Raw genomic sequence first — 16,433 nt, forward strand, 5'->3', positions numbered from 1 at the left:
GCCGCGAAAGGAACAGTTTGGGTTTGAAAATTGGCAACAGGTCTCACCAGGAAAGGATAAGAAAGGACTGGACTGAAAGAGAGAGAGAGAGAGAGAGAGAGAGAGAGAGAGAGAGAGAGAGAGAGAGAGAGAGAGAGAGAGAGAGAGAGAGAGAGAGAGAGAGAGAGAGAGAGAGAGAGAGAGAGAGAGAGAGAGAGAGAGAGAGAGAGAGAGAGAGAGAGAGAGAGAGAGAGAGAGAGAGAGAGAGAGAGAGAGAGAGAGAGAGAGAGAGAGAGAGAGAGAGAGAGAGAGAGAGAGAGAGAGAGAGAGAGAGAGAGAGAGAGAGAGAGAGAGAGAGAGAGAGAGAGAGAGAGAGAGAGAGAGAGAGAGAGAGAGAGAGAGAGAGAGAGATGGAGATTAGGTTAATTGAGAAGTGAACAAATGGATAAAAACTACAGAGAGAAAAAGAGAGAGTAAGGGATGAAGGGAAGGGAATATACGGAAGAATGATGGTGGGAGTGGCGGACACTGGGAAAGTAATACGAATGGAAGAAAACAATAAAAAAGAGAAAATAATTACATGAAAAAAAATATATACGACAGATGACACAGCTAAGAAATCTTGGGGCTAAATTTGAATGTATTTGAATGAAAAAGACATATGACCCAGCCCCCCAACACCGCCCCAAAAAAAATGGGAATGGAAATGAAAAAAAAAGTACTAAATAAGAAATTCCAGTAAATATTGAAGATAATAATAAGGCGAAAAGATGAACAAGTGTCAGTGTAGAGGTAAATAATAAACAACAGCGAAGACAAGAAAGAAAAGTAAGAGACGAAATAGGAGGAGGAGGAGGAGGAGGAGGAGGAGGAGGAGGAGGAGAGCTGCAAGAGAGTAAGAAGGAAGAAGAAGAGAGGGATAGAAGGATGGGAGTATGGGGAGAGGAAGGAGAGAAGGAGGAGGAGGAGGAGGCGAGGAAGGGAGGGAAGGGCGGGAGGGAAGGAGGGAGGGTGGAGAAGGGACGGAGGGAGGTAGCGGAGCCTGGCCACGGTCAACTCTGCCTCTTTATTGAGTTACTGCACGGAATTGATGACCCGCCCGGAGCCGCTGCTGTTACTGCCGCCTCCTCTACTCAGGACACCGACTGCCCCGCCACGCCTCGTTCACTGGACTGCGCCTCACCATGCCGCCCCAATACGACACAAGCCCTTCCCCTGCACCCCTCCACCGCTAGACGAAAGAATTAAGATTACACGAAGCTATCCATACACTGCAAACGCCCAACATGAGAGGGAAGTCAGCAATACAGAAGAGAATGGAGGACGAGAGTGGTCGAAAAATATGCTTCTGAGCGAACTGCAAAGAGAATGAGGAGCGAATTCGTCGATGGCGGCTATTATGCGGCGCTGCCATCATTAGGTGTCCATTTGGCCAGATTGGAGAGAGTGATGGAGAAGAACAGGAATAATAGCAATTGTTTTGGTTGTGGTAAATGCTGAAGGAGTTTAGGGGGGGATGTGGCGAAAGTGGGAGAGGAAGAAGAGGAGGAGGAGAAGGAGGAGAAGGATGAAGAGGATTAGCAGGAGGATAAGAGATGGCGGTGTACCGGTCTACAAGCTGGGCGATATACCCTTTCCCTTTTCTTTATTTCCCTCTTCCTCTCTTTTTCCCTTTTCCTTCTTCTTTCCCCTCTCTCCCTTTCTTCCGCGTCTCTCACCCTGCAGCGGAATATGGCACCTAGAAAACAGATACTAAAGAGCTTCATACGTCCACACTCCGCTAAGAGATGATGTCTCCGCGCTCGTCACTTGTGCTTGGAAGGAAGTGAAGCTGCTACTGAAGGTGGTGATGGTAGTAGTGGTGGTGGTGGTGGTGGTGGTGGTGGTAATAGAGATTTAGAGCCCCCTACCATAATACAATTTTTATTACTACAATCACGCATGTTTTTTTCTATACTTCAGTGGAGACTATTTAAGGGAGCATTAAAACAGAAGAGGGTAAGTGAGTCGTAACAATCTCTTTTCCTTTCCCGTCATTTCTTTCCGATTTTTTTTCCGTGAAGGAGTAAATACGCACGAAAAGACTCGTAACATTTTCCTCTTCATTTCTTCGTGTTTTCCGGGTGACATCAATATCAGACTAAAGTAATGCTAAATGTGAGGGGCGGCTTGTCCCTTCCTTGTGGCTACATTAGGGAAGAGGGGCGAAGAGAGGGAAAGAGGGGAAGGAAAAGGAAGAGGAAGAAATGAGAGGAGGGAGAGGGTAAGGAATAGGAGACAGTGTCTAGAAGAGGAGGCAATGTGTGTAGCAAGGTGAGAGAAGACACACTCACTCTACTGCCTCGCCTCAGATAACTGTTTGGGAGTTTCTTCTGCTTATATAGCGAGAGAGGGCAAGTGAATGAAGAGGAGGAGGGCGAGAAGGAAGGGGAGGAGCCTGAACACGTCATGCTGATCGATGGGGAGACAGTGAACGAGTTTTTGTTGTTGTTTTGCTTGAAAGAGAAAATGTTAATGTTTGTTTTAGTTCAAGTGTGTCTAAGTTAAATATGTGTTTTGTTCGTTGATCTCTCTCTCTCTCTCTCTCTCTCTCTCTCTCTCTCTCTCTCTCTCTCTCTCTCTCTCTCTCTCTCTCTCTCTAAATTTATGGAAATTTTTGGATACTTAAATATTGCTTTCATCTGCACTTTCATGGACGCATTTGATGCTTCTAAACATACAAAAACATCCAACCAAGTAGTATATCTATCAATAAAAACTCGCACAGACATATATGTATTAATCAAGTGATCGTCTTTTACACGGTTATACATTTCACACATTTTCTCAAGTCATGAAACTCCCTGGCCTTAACGTCAAGCCGGTCTGCTCCTGTACCGTCAAACATACAATTTTTGCTTTATATTGTCTGCTACCAACCTTTCTGATACTTATGACCAATGTTTGCATATTTTTTTACACATACACGATTTTGTTGATAAACTTTCTTTTCTAGTTAACATGATGGATAAGACAGAAACATTTTGCGAAGACTCAACACTCTATTTTGTAACATCTTATCACAAAATATCACTGAGAGTTATTTATTTTTGTGTCTTATTCTGTCCTGCTCAACCTTTACATCTTTTACAATATGTATCTCTAAGCTTCAACTTCACTTAGGTTCGTGTTAAAATTTTCAGCTTAAAGGAAGTCCAAACATCCCTTTGTTCACTATTTGTTAAGCTCTGCTTGATACCAAGATTTTTTCCTGATAGTATCCAATGTGGCTCTGATTTTTCGATAACGGAATCATTCTCATTTTACCTACACGATATGTGACGTCATGCTCACAGTCTCACAGATCCTATCTGGTCAAACGTTCTAGTATGAGTCCATCACTATTCACCTTTCCTTCATGCTGGAAGTTTGCTTACATTCAGTCGGTGTACAAGGAGGATGACCACCGCGATCCCTTCCTCTCGCCGCTTCCTTTGCGTAACAACACCTTACTATTACCAAGCTCATAAATCATCACCTTCGTTTTGCCTTCTACAGCTTTCATCCCTATAAACCTTTCTTTTAGTCCTCCCCTCGCCAGACTTTCCAAACATTTGCCTTCTCTGTCCCTCCCTCCCTATCACACTACACTGACTCTCTGACTTCCCTCCTTCCCGCACCATCTTTAGTAATCCCTTTCCTTTGCATTTTCCCTTCACTTTTTCTCACTGAGCCTTTCCTATACTGTGCCTTCACAAACACATGCCTTTCTCCCCTCGCCACCGAAAGCCTGCCTCCTCCCTCCCTGCCCAAGAAGAGAGGCACCAGCAGGCCCAAGGCAGCGGGAAGGGGGACAAGCCACTCTGCTACGCTTCTGTCAGAGATAAATTTGTTCCATTACTGTGATGGGTCCGGGAGAGTCGAGTGATGGTGATGGTGATGGTGATGAGGACAGAGGTGGCGGTAATGAGAGCGCGGAACTAGTGTGGCCGGGAAGGGCGTGATGGAGTGGTAATAAGCCAACACTCAGAAGGTGAATGAGGCCAAGGAAGGTGCTCATAAATATATACATAATAATAAAAATGTGGATGAAACTGATGGATGGTTATTCGCGTCGCCAGCACAACATCATCATTCTCTTGCCTGACACGTGATGGTTCTTGGGCTTATTTTGCACAAGGAACACATTAATAACATACGTAAGCAGGCAAGTAAGTACAACATCAACAATAACAAGAACATCAATAATGGTACTAATAATACTAATACTAATAATAACAATAATAAAAATAAAATAAAATACTGATGAAATAACAGTCATAAAACACAGGTATACATGAAGACAGCAATAATATACAGGAGGTGGTAAAAATATACATACCAGATACAACATCTTTTAGAAACTTCGCCAAAGAAAACAGTCATAAAGAGAATAATCATTAGTTCACATTACCGGTTAATTCTTGTCTCGTCACCCATTTCCTTCTCCTTGGCCTTGAGACAAAGAGATGTGCTACCCACTCTCCACCATTAATACACGAATACCATCAACGTGACTACATTTACAAACTCTCACAAGTGTCACTCTATGCACTGATGTTTGTAAAGGTGAATAGACGACACGTAAGCAAGCGTCTGTCAATCCTTGTATCCTGGTTTTATTTAACTCTACATATGCGAGGAAAAATCAGATTCAGGGCTTCATCATAATGGTATAAGAGATAGTAAAGAAAGTTGATTGTCTGGGCTCCCTGCCTTTGCATTGTTTCAGCTTAGGACACTCGCAAGACGCCACTCCCTCCTCGCAATTTTAATGAACGTTTGGCTAAATAAGGGACCTGATTAGCGGGAGGAGTCAGAACTAAAGCAACAATGAGAGTAATGACAAACTAAGACAAATTGCACACTACTGACTTAAAAATTGACTTAAATAATACTTTTACTACTACTACTACTACTACTACTACTACTACTACTACTACTACTACTACTACTACTACTACTACTACTACTACTACTACTACTACTACTACTTCTATAACTAGTACTACTTCTATAACTACTACTACTACTACTACTACTACTACTACTACTACAAAACAATAAAAAAACACAATAAAACAAAACAAAAATAAACTCTATACTCCTCGTCTTGTGAGCATAATGCAAAGAATCCACTGGAGAGGAACAAAACCAACCCCCTCCCCCGCTCTTCTTCCTTTTCTCCCATCCCCTCCTGTACCACATATTTCCGCAGATATTACTAAAAGCTGAAAAAACGGAGACGACAAAGACACACACACACATAGACACACTCAGGCACACAAAGCACACCGACACTGATAACTCTCCGTTCCTTTCCCACAAACCCTGCGCCTATATGCCTCCTCAGAGCAAACCAAGACACACCACACACGAGTGAACAGGATACAGACACAGAGAGAGAAAACATGACCGCATAAGTCTAGCAAATAAAGACGCGGAAAGAAGGGAGAGTGGAGCAAACGAGGCAGTAAGGCAATCAGGGCCGGCTCGTTTTCCGGTGGTTTGCATACAGTCATGGTGTGGCGGCAGCGGCTGGCAGAGAGAGAGAGAGAGAGAGAGAGAGAGAGAGAGAGAGAGAGAGAGAGAGAGAGAGAGAGAGAGAGAGTAAAAGCACCAAGCGTCCGTTCTCACTCTCCTTCCCACTCTCTCTCTCTCTCTCTCTCTCTCTGTTTGTTATTGTCACTGTAGGTTAGTTGTTGTTGTGGTGGTGGTGGTGGTGATGGTGGTGGTGGTAGTGCTTGTGGTGGTGGTGGAGCTTTCTGTAGAGAGAGAGAAGCGGTTGAGATGGAGGGCTGTGTTGGTTGTGGCTGTATTGGTGGAGTGTTACAGTTGTTGTTAGTGGTGTTGGTGTTGGTGTTGGTGGTGGTGTTGGTGTTTGTGTTGGTGTTGGTGGTGGTGGTGGTGTTGGTGGTGGTGGTGATGGTGGTGGTGGTCCGGTGTGGCTACTGTCGTCGTAATCATTGCTATCGAATCAATATCACTCTTGAGGGGGCGGAAATATTGTCTTCTGTCATTAATACGATGATCCATATCTTAAGACACACACACACACACACACACACACACACACACACACACACACACACACACACAAGAAGTAAACAAAGAACGAATATATACACGACCACATAGGGAAACAGACACACATACACACAGACAGAGAGACGTACAAACAGACGGACAAGAAGGCAGGCCGCGTGACCAGCCAGTACGGGTATGACAAGTCCACGAGTGTTATCCTTCTGATCTGTGTCCTCCTCCTCCTCCTCCTCCTCCTCCTCTTCCCTAAGTTTGCGAAGGACTCTCCCCTCCCTTCCTCCTCAACCGGCACCAGGAAAAAATGGGATCAGATCTGACGGCGGCCTCCAACTGATCCTCTTTCTATCATGTGGGATAATGGCTCTAACCTTTAACCCCATTTGGGATAAGGAAGCCGATCCCCTATTTTATATGGGATAGGAGAATGAACTACGGCTTCTTGGTGTCTGATCCCGTAACCAGTGTCGAGCAGAAGACTGGATCGCCCGGATGGGTTTTCCCTCCGCAGCAAATAATGCGTTTTCATCTTATTCAGCCTTTCTGGTGCTTTTTTTTTTTTTTTTTTTGCTCTCTTTTCTCATCTCCTCTGTCATAGGCCTACTCTACTGTTTTCTCTTGATGCGATTTCTCTGTCTGTCTGTCTCTCTCTCTCTCTCTCTCTCTCTCTCTCTCTCTCTCTCTCTCTCTCACTTTTGGTGGTTGACTATCTTTGCATTCATGTTTTTATCTTATTCTCTTCCTTTTAATTTTCTGATGCGTGAAATGATATATTGTTATTTATACGGTGTTTGGAATGCACTATACACGTATGACTACATATAATCATGCGATTTAATTAAGGTGGTTCTAATGTATAATATGACTAGTTAATGCGACACACACAGGCGTTCCGCATCTGGGTTTGAGATCTCTGTTTGTTTGTGTGTGTGTGTGTGTGTGATTTATAAAGTTCAAAGTATATCTAAACATCTTACAACTAACACTATGATCCCATAAAACACATGTACTGTACACACAAACATATACAAAAGAATGACAATAAAACTATTTGGAGTTTTGCATCAACACAAACAAACACGAAACATAAAACTGACCCATGAGTCTAAAACCCGGCGGAGGCCATCGTGTCTTCCTCACAAACCCCAGAGACCTCCGGCGCTCCCCGTTCCTTCCGCTCCGACGTGTGAGCCTCGCCTCCCTCAGCCCTCTGCGGGGAAACAGCTGGTGATGGATGCCACAGGATCGATTTGTCAGCGTGGCGTACAGAGGGCAGCAGCAGCCAGGCACGAGCACTGGCTAGTAAGTGACTGTGGCATGTGTTTATAACGAGTTTTCACGCTACGCTTTAGATCTGGTGAGTTATTTCAACGGGGGAACTTTACGACTTGACTGTTTCCGATACGCGAATCGAGATTCATGAATTAAACCAATATGAATATTGAATTGATTGCTATGTTTTTCTTTGACAATTGTATAGACAGGTGTGAGATGGGTTTATATTCAGTCTCTGTAATTTACAAGAGCTGTCTTCATCTTCGTGTATTAATATAATAAAGAAGCCACTAATGACAGTAAGGTCTTGAGTTAAAGTAACATTCCCAAATCTAGTGCTGTCATTACTAACTTATCTCTGTAACGATATCTTGATGGATGGGGGAACGTGTGGTAGTGTCACCAGCCGTGCATAAGGTAGTAGTATCTGAAAGGGAAGAGAATATACAGTGAGTTTTACGCTTTCAATTTTGACTACTACTACTACTACTACTACTACTACTACTACTACTACTACTACTATTGCTAATATTTAAAAAAAAGCTGTTATATGGCCAAATTATAAATCATTTTTTGTATATTACTGAGAATATTACAAAAAAAGTAGAATATTTTGACGCGACCCATTAGATGTGAGTGTACTAAGAGAAATATCAAATAATTATCTTGCCTGCCGTCAACTCTCTCTCTCTCTCTCTCTCTCTCTCTCTCTCTCTCTCTCTCTCTAAAACGACACAACAAAGAGAACAATACACGTACGCACGTATACAGCAATGTGAGTGACTTCAATTTTAAAGGACCTCAAAATTTAACAAACTGGGTGGCGGGCGAGCTGCGTACAGTGAGACAAGACAAGGGGAGGCGAGGAGCGGCGAGGCGAGGTGAGGCAAAGTTAGGCGCGTGGAGCCAAAAAGGATAAATTAACAAGTGACGTCCAATTTAGCCTTTGAACTGACACAATGGGCGAAAAATGTTAACATCAATAACCCAGCAGAGGAGCAGAGCGGGCCTGGTTGTATAGGTCCTGTCCCGTGTTGCTGCGAGCCGATTATTCTCCCCAGTGCGATTGTTAAATAATTAGCATATATCAATTAATGTCCATTACCCCCTGTTACCGTGAAAGGACGCGAGGAGGAGAGGGACGGACCGGGAGGCGGAGGAGGAGGAGGAGGGTGGGGAGAGGAAACAGGGGAGAAACTGAGTGCACTGGGAGGTCTCTGGCTCAGGGGGGTGGTATAGTAGTGGTAGTAGGTGTGTGTGTGTGTGTGTGTGTGTGTGTGTGTGTGTGTGTGTGTGTGTGTGTGTGTGTGTGTGAGAGAGAGAGAGAGAGAGAGAGAGAGAGAGAGAGAGAGAGAGAGAGAGAGAGAGAGAGAGAGAGAGAGAGAGAGAGAGAGAGAGAGAGAGAGAGAGAGAGAGAGAGAGAGAGAGAGAGAGAGGAGCTCTACAATAAAACCTGAAACAAACCAATGTAAGAAAAAAGAAAAGTAGAAAAATGTTGAAAAAAAAATCGATTGTAATTTTCACTTATTAATTATCATCTACATATTTATCTATTTTACTATCCAATTTTTTTTTTTTCGCTCAGCTAGTGACATTCGTCGTCACTATCACCAGCACCACCACCACTGCCACCCTCACCACCAAAGATACCACCGCTACCATTTTAATTCCTCACTCCACTCTGATGCGCGGAAGGAAAGGAGGCTGATGGTGAAGGCAGAGACGCGGCCAGCCACCAGATGCGTCCACGGTGAAGAAAAAGAAGAGAGTGAGAGAGACGAAAAAAAGGAGGGAAGGAATAAAGCTGTGTCTTACGTTGGGGTCATTGTCCTTTCTCTCTCTCTCTCTCTCTCTCTCTCTCTCTCTCTCTCTCGGTCGCTAATGCTTATTCCGGTCTTATTACACTATTTTTTGGCCTTAAAGAAGATGAATATTATGCTGATCCCTTTTACAAAATCACACTTTCTCTCTCGATCTCACAAAATCACTCAGTTCAAGGAAAGTAATGCGTCTGTTCATTTATTTCTTTTTGAATCCGCTCTCCAGTGACACAGACCTATGCATTATGTCCGCCAGTGTTCTTTGGATGTAAAATAATAAGACCAAGGAAGGATAATCTCACGTGACTTTTAAGGGAATTGGTATAACAGTGGGCCTTTTTTTCCATATTTTGTTGCCCTTGGCCAATTGTCTCTCCCGCATAAAAAAGAAAATTCCCCGGATCATCCTAATCATTATTCTTTTCGGTGGCTCTAACTATTCTATCCATGACCAGAAGTGCACAGATATTCGGCCTTATTGATCTAAACACGACACTATCTTTGCTACTACACAATTTAAGTAACGTCGCTACAGTGCACGTCATCCGAGGGGGGTTCTCAATACTATCTGTCATTTCTAAGACTACGAGAAAAAACGGAGCCTTTGATATTCAGGTAATCCACAAACTTATCAATATCTCACTCCATTGTCAAGACTCCACAGAATAAAACAGGAGTCAGTGAAGGACGGTTTTCTCCCTCTCACTTTTGGAAGCTCCTCTTCTCCCCTCTCTCTCTCCCCCGTCTCTCCCTCCGTCCCGCCTTCCCTCTTTCTCCCCCCACACGCACCCAGCGCCCCAACACCCCAATGAATACGATCACATTATCTTTAAACTCATCCATTAGTCTCCAATGTGTCGCTAGTGTTGCCTTTAACTACTCTTAACGACCCTAATGGAGATGTGGATAATCCAATCACACCTAAATACGCCGGCAAGGAGGGAACAAAACAGGAGGAGTTTCGCCCATAATTGTTTGGAGTGGCTTCCCCGACTTTGTCTAGGCGTGAGAGATGCATCGGACACTCGCCTTTATCATATGGTGTAGTAAGTCTGATTTTGTACGTTTTCAATGGATGTTTTCTAGTTTCTTCAGTGTTAAGTTGAGTTAGTCGAAGCAACCAGCTATGTTATGTAAGTATTTGAAAGTTGTTTTTTATGTAAGAGGGTGAAGCTGGCCAAGGGCAAGAAAACAAAGGCCCCACTTAGTTGCCAGTCTCCTTGCAGGTTGAAAGAGTTAGCCAAAAGAAAGGGATAAAAGTCTTGAAGCCTCCCTCTTAAGTGGAGTCAGGTCATAGGAAATTAGATATACAGAAGCAAGCAGGGAGTTTCAGAGTTAGTTTGTTATCCTTTTTTTGGTAGCCGCCGTGGTACAGTGGAACCATGCGTGCTTTGGGGTCGAGGGTCTCCAGGCGCATGGGTTCGAATCCTGTCCACGGTCCGAGTGCAGGTTGGGCTTCCTCACTCGAGGCAACGGTTTCCTAGCGGGTGGACTTTGAGATAGGAGGTACCCTAAAAAATATCCCCTTTAGCCCATAAATTCCCGTGAAAAGCCCACATGGTATAAAAAAAAAACTTTCACTAGTGGGCATTTTTTTTCCCCTATAACCCAGTATAACCAGTTTTTCAGGCCTTTGCTTTTGTACTAAACCATGTGAAGTATTCTTATACCCAAGGAAACACAAGCGTTATGTTTATTCTTTTCTATATCTCTCTGTCTTTGGTCCGTCTAGCAGTGCACATTATATCTTTGTACTGTTATGAATGTTACCAAAAGGAAACGATATGAATAAAAAAAAAAGCTTAATGGTGCAACTCTCACCTTTAATGTATGTTGTAATAAGAGAGATTTTGCGGAGGTTTCACTGGAAAAGAGGAAGAAGAGAAAGAAAAGGAAGAAAAACAAAAGAAATAATAAGAAAAATAAAAAGAAGAAGAAGAAGAAGAAGAAAGAGAAGAAAAGAAGATGATCAATATGAAGAAGAAGAAGAAGAAGAAGAAGAAGAAGAAGAAGAAGAAGAAGAAGAAGAAGAAGAAGAAGAAGAAGAAGAAGAAGAAGAAGAAAGAAAAGAAGATGATCAATATGAAGAAGAAGAAGATGAAGAAGAAGAAGAAGAAAAGAAAAATAAATAATAGAAGAAGAAAAATTAGAAGAAGAAGAAGAAGAAGAAGAAGAAGAAGAAGAAGAAGAAGAAGAAGAAGAAGAAGAAGAAGAAGAAGAAGAAGAAGAAGAAGAAGAAGAAAAAAAAAAGAAGAAGAAGAAGAAGAAGAAGAAGAAGAAGAAGAAGAAGAAGAAGAAGAAGAAGAAGAAGAAGAAGAAGAAGAAGAAGAAGAAGAAGAAGAAGAAAAGAAGAAAAAAGAAATAAAAAGAAAAAAGAAGAGGAAGAAAGAAAGAAAGAAAAGATGAAGAACAAGAAGAACGGAAGGAAGATGAAAATAAAAAATAAGTAGTAATAGTAATAATAGATGCAGTAATAGCAGTAGTATTAATTAATAGTAGCAGCAACAGTGTAGGTAGAAAAAAAAATAATGAGAAAAACTGTTTCATAATATCGCCATAATGTGACAATCTATTCAAATTTCTATATTGTGAATCATATTTAAGGATTCAATTTCTCTTTCTCCTCGTAAAACAACTCTTGGCTATTCAGAGTCCACCAAATTTTTGTTTCTGTTACCTCCATCACAATCCACTGTTTTTCTTTTGTGTACTTGGGTTCTCTCTCTCTCTCTCTCTCTCTCTCTCTCTCTCTCTCTCTCTCTCTCTCTCTCTCTCTCTCTCTCTCTCTCTCTCACACACACACACACACACACACACACACACACACACACACACACACACACACACACACACACACACACACACACACATACACACACACACAAGCGGGCCATGCACTCTCTCCCTCCATTTACCTCCCGCCCTTTCCTTGTTCCACACTCAATGTCGCAGTTGTTCCACCTTCATCATCATCATTCCTCTCTCTCTCTCTCTTGATTTTTCATTTCACCATCCCTGGCACACTAAGCTACAACCACCACATCTTCCTCTTCCTCCTCCTCCTCCTCCTCCTGATTCTCCACTTCCTCCTCCTCTTCTTCGTCTTCCCTGCCACTCTTTTTTTTTCTTTCTCTCTTTTTCTCTGTTGTTTGCTTTCCCCACTGTCTCTGCTTCTTCCGCACGAGTACCACCACTATAACCACCACTACAGAGAGCGCTGCATTTCTCTCTCTCTCTCTCTCTCTCTCTCTCTCTCTCTCTCTCTCTCTCTCTCTCTCTCTCTCTCTCTCTCCTAAAACAACAACATACACACCGTCATTCCTTTCTTTTCTTTTCCAAACTCCTCATCTTACTTCTTTCACGGCTTCCACCACCACCACCACCACCACTACCACTACCATCTCCTGCTCTTCTTCCCTCTCCTCCTCCTCCTCCTCCTCTTCCTCCTCCTCCTCCTCCTCCTCCTCCTCCTCCTCCTCCTCCTCCTCCTCCTCCTCCTCTTCTTCCTCTTCTCCCTTTTCCTCTTCAGCCATCAACCACCACCACCACACCTCCTCCTCTGCTCTTTTATGTCTTCTTGATGGTAAAATCGATGACTTTAATTGAAAAAACCTGCCAACATCGGGCGGCCGTGGCTGTGACACCGGTGGCAGGAGGCGGCTCCCTCACCCACCAAGATTTGGTTATGGGCTCGATAATCCACTGGAGATGGCTCCTTAAGATGACTTTTCTTATAATAATTGATCGCGGCGCAAAGGAGGAAGGAAGGGAAAGGCCAGAGAGAGAGAGAGAGAGAGAGAGAGAGAGAGAGAGAGAGAGAGAGAGAGAGAGAGAGAGAGAGAGAGAGAGAGAGAGAGAGAGAGCTTAGGAGAAAGGGTAGATTTGAGGACTACGCAACAGCGAAAGGAAAGAGAGCCTACGGTGAGATGTCCGTGAAAAGAGGAAACAAAAGATAAAAAGCGGATGGAAAAGACAGTCAGGAGAGGAAACAAGATGAGACAAGGTAGGGAAGAAGAAACAATAACAATAGAGGATGCAAAAAAAAAAAAAAAGAAAGTTGAAGTAATAGAAAGCAAAACCGAATTATACGAATAGAAGGAAAGAAAGGAAGCTTCAATATAATAAAAGACAAATTACCAAAACTTACATACACAATAAACAACACACACACACACACACACACACACACACACACACACACACACACACACACACACACACACACACACACCTGACAAACACCAAACACCAAACACCGACAACAAAAAAGACAACAAACCAGATATCCCACACAGTACACCCTTAAATCATGAACATTCACGTCACTACATAAGAGAAGGCAAAACAAAGCAAACAAAGCAGGAAGAGAGAGAGAGAGAGAGAGAGAGAGAGAGAGAGAGAGAGAGAGAGAGAGAGAGAGAGAGAGAGAGAGAGAGTAGTAGAAATGGAGGAGACATGTAGAGAAGAGGCGAGAGTAGGAAAGAAGTATGACGCTGGGATCAAAAGAAGCAGGAGGGGCAAAGAGACAAGAAGGAAAAAAAGAAGAGAGAAGCAGAAGGAAGAAGAAGACGAGGAGGAGGAGGAGGAGGAGGAGGAGGAGGAAAGATGTAGGTATGGAGATAAAAATGACGAAATGCAGGAATTACCATCATCATCATCATCATCATCATAATCATCATTATTTCCCTCCATGTATGTGCAATTCAATCACAGCCTAAAAAAACAATCCCTTCAATATTCGCTTCTCATACTTTATCTTTCCTTTATCTCTCAGTATATATATTTCTTTACCTTCCACTGTGTCACTCTAATAATTCTGCGACATATTGTAGGTTCGTATTCTTAAACACATGGTATAAAAAAAAATTCTATGCTTCGCCTCCACTATTTCAAGCGAGTTTATTCAAATTTACACAAAATTTTTAATGTATTTTTATGGTTCTAGAGGCAGAATGACAAGATTTATTAACTGGGGAAACACTATAAAATACCCCGCTAATCCTCTCTGTGGTCTCGGAAAACAATCATGGGTAGAGAGCAAAGCGTTTCTGAAGACGGACCATAGAAGTACGCAGTGACAAATAAAAGGAGAAAGTTATATTGAGTTGCACTGAAGAGGGACAGAGATACAGCAGCTCACGGCCTGCCAGGTATAGGTGGTTTAATTAAAGGTAAAAGGCGGGAGGGTTGCAAAATACCACTAGCACACTCAGATGATGCTGTAATTGGGCTGTTCCAACCATAACTCACTAACCAATAACACTTTTCAACCCTCACTTCTAAAACTACTACATAATCGATATAGTTAGAGATCCGGGAGAAATAATTACCCGTGTTTATCAAGTTAATTAAGGTGAAGGGTGATTAGGTAGAAATAGGAAAAAGATATGGTGAGATTAAAAGTGTTAATCACCCAGCCCCGTACACCTTATACTTCTAATTGAATATTACTACGTGGTTTAATGGCTGAATGTGGATTATCATATGTTTGATTTTCAGGGGTGTAATAAAAAGGGAATAGGGGACGAGTGGCTGCGAAAAGGTAAAGTGATGAGGAGCTAGAGAGAGGGAGAGAGGGAGGGAGAGGGAGCGGGAGGGAAGCAGAGGGAGGGAGAACGTGAGGGCCATCCGTCTCAATGAGTATCTAGAGTCATTACTCAGAGGGGCGACCTGCGAGTCACCACACACACACACACACACACACACACACACACACACGAACGATTTCCACATCTCGTTTCGCTCTCATATCACCAAATCACCATCCTTTCACACACACACACACACACGCACACACACACACACACACACACACACCTCCATACATATACTTTTCCCCTACCCCTTTCTGCTCTCCGGTACCCCCAGCACCTCCCACGCATCCACCCACCCACTCATCTCTCCAACCCGCCACCCTAACACCAGCACTCCCTCCCTCCCTCACACCCCACGTCTGACAGTAACCAGGTCCATTAATCACGGCTTAGTCTCAGTTATTATTCCTTTTCCTTACGTCCACGTCTTCGCTACATCTTCATATTCCTTTTAGATCCATCAGCTGATAGATCACCAGCCGGCCCCACCTAACCCTACACCAGTGATCCCGTGCCCTTCCCCTTCTCCTTCCCTTCTACCTTCCTCTTGCTCCTCCATCTTTTTCTCTCACTCCTTTGTCTTCTTCCTTCTTACCCTACTCCTCACCGGGTCACCTAGCCTTCCCTTCCTCCTCCTCCTCCTCCTCCTCCTCCTCCTCCTCCTGCCGGGTGTCGGGTAAGGGCAGGCGGAGGTAGGGGGTCACCTAAACACCCCCGCTATTGAACACTGTGGCATCCTTCCCCTATAAGGCAAACAGATGTCCAACTGATTCTTTTGTTCTCGCATAATAGTCCTAGCGACTCGATCTGTCCGCGTCCCAACCTCGGCGGCCGCGGCTTGAGCTCACGACGTCGGCGGCACGGTGGTGGTGATCGATCGGCTCTCAGGAGGGAGGGAGGGAAGGAGGGAGTCAGACGGGCATTGGTGTAAGGGAAGGGAAAGAACGGGTGGTACGAAGGAAGGGACTTAAAGTATAATGAGCTGTATTAAAAGGAGACTGAGGGTTGGATTTCACGTACGGCACAGTACATTCTATTTAGTGTAAAAGGTATTTAATTTCACAGGTAGTTTTGCTCTACAAGTTACTTCTTTTTTTTTATTGCTTCTTCAACGTGTTAGTTTTCAGTGTTTATTATGTTGGTTTATTAATTGTCTTTGATTGATGAAGCGGTAGTGAAATGAATAATCAAGCCAACCATCACCACCACCGCCACCACCAACAACAATAAAAGTAAACACACACAAAAAAAAAAAATGCATCGCCTGAACCGAAGTCAATGCTAGCAGAATCAAACGCAGTGACGTTAAATGACAAGCCAATAGTATCAGAAAAACGTGATTTGCAGAGTTGCCGGCGGTGAAATTACGTGTTTGTTTATCGCAGCTGCCCCGGCGCGGTGGCCTGTATGCGTGAGTGCACTTGGACGAGCCCCTCAGGGTGTTTGGGAGACAATCTGATTATTGCCTGCCCTTTTTGTTGCGGACGATCACAGGGCAAGACTTTATTTATTCTTTCCTTTTGGGTATGAAACTGATGTAGGAAATAGCTTCTTGTGGATGTAGTAGTAGTAGTAGTAGTAGTAGTAGTAGTATTAGTAGAAGTAGTAGTAGTAGTAGTAGTAGTAGTAGTAGTAGTAGTAGTAGTAGTAGTAGTAGTAGTAGTAGTAGTAGTAGTAGTAGTAGTAGTAGTAGTAGTAGTAGTAA

This window comes from Portunus trituberculatus, chromosome 38 (genome assembly GCF_017591435.1).
Source record: "Portunus trituberculatus isolate SZX2019 chromosome 38, ASM1759143v1, whole genome shotgun sequence".
NCBI lineage: Eukaryota > Metazoa > Arthropoda > Malacostraca > Decapoda > Portunidae > Portunus > Portunus trituberculatus.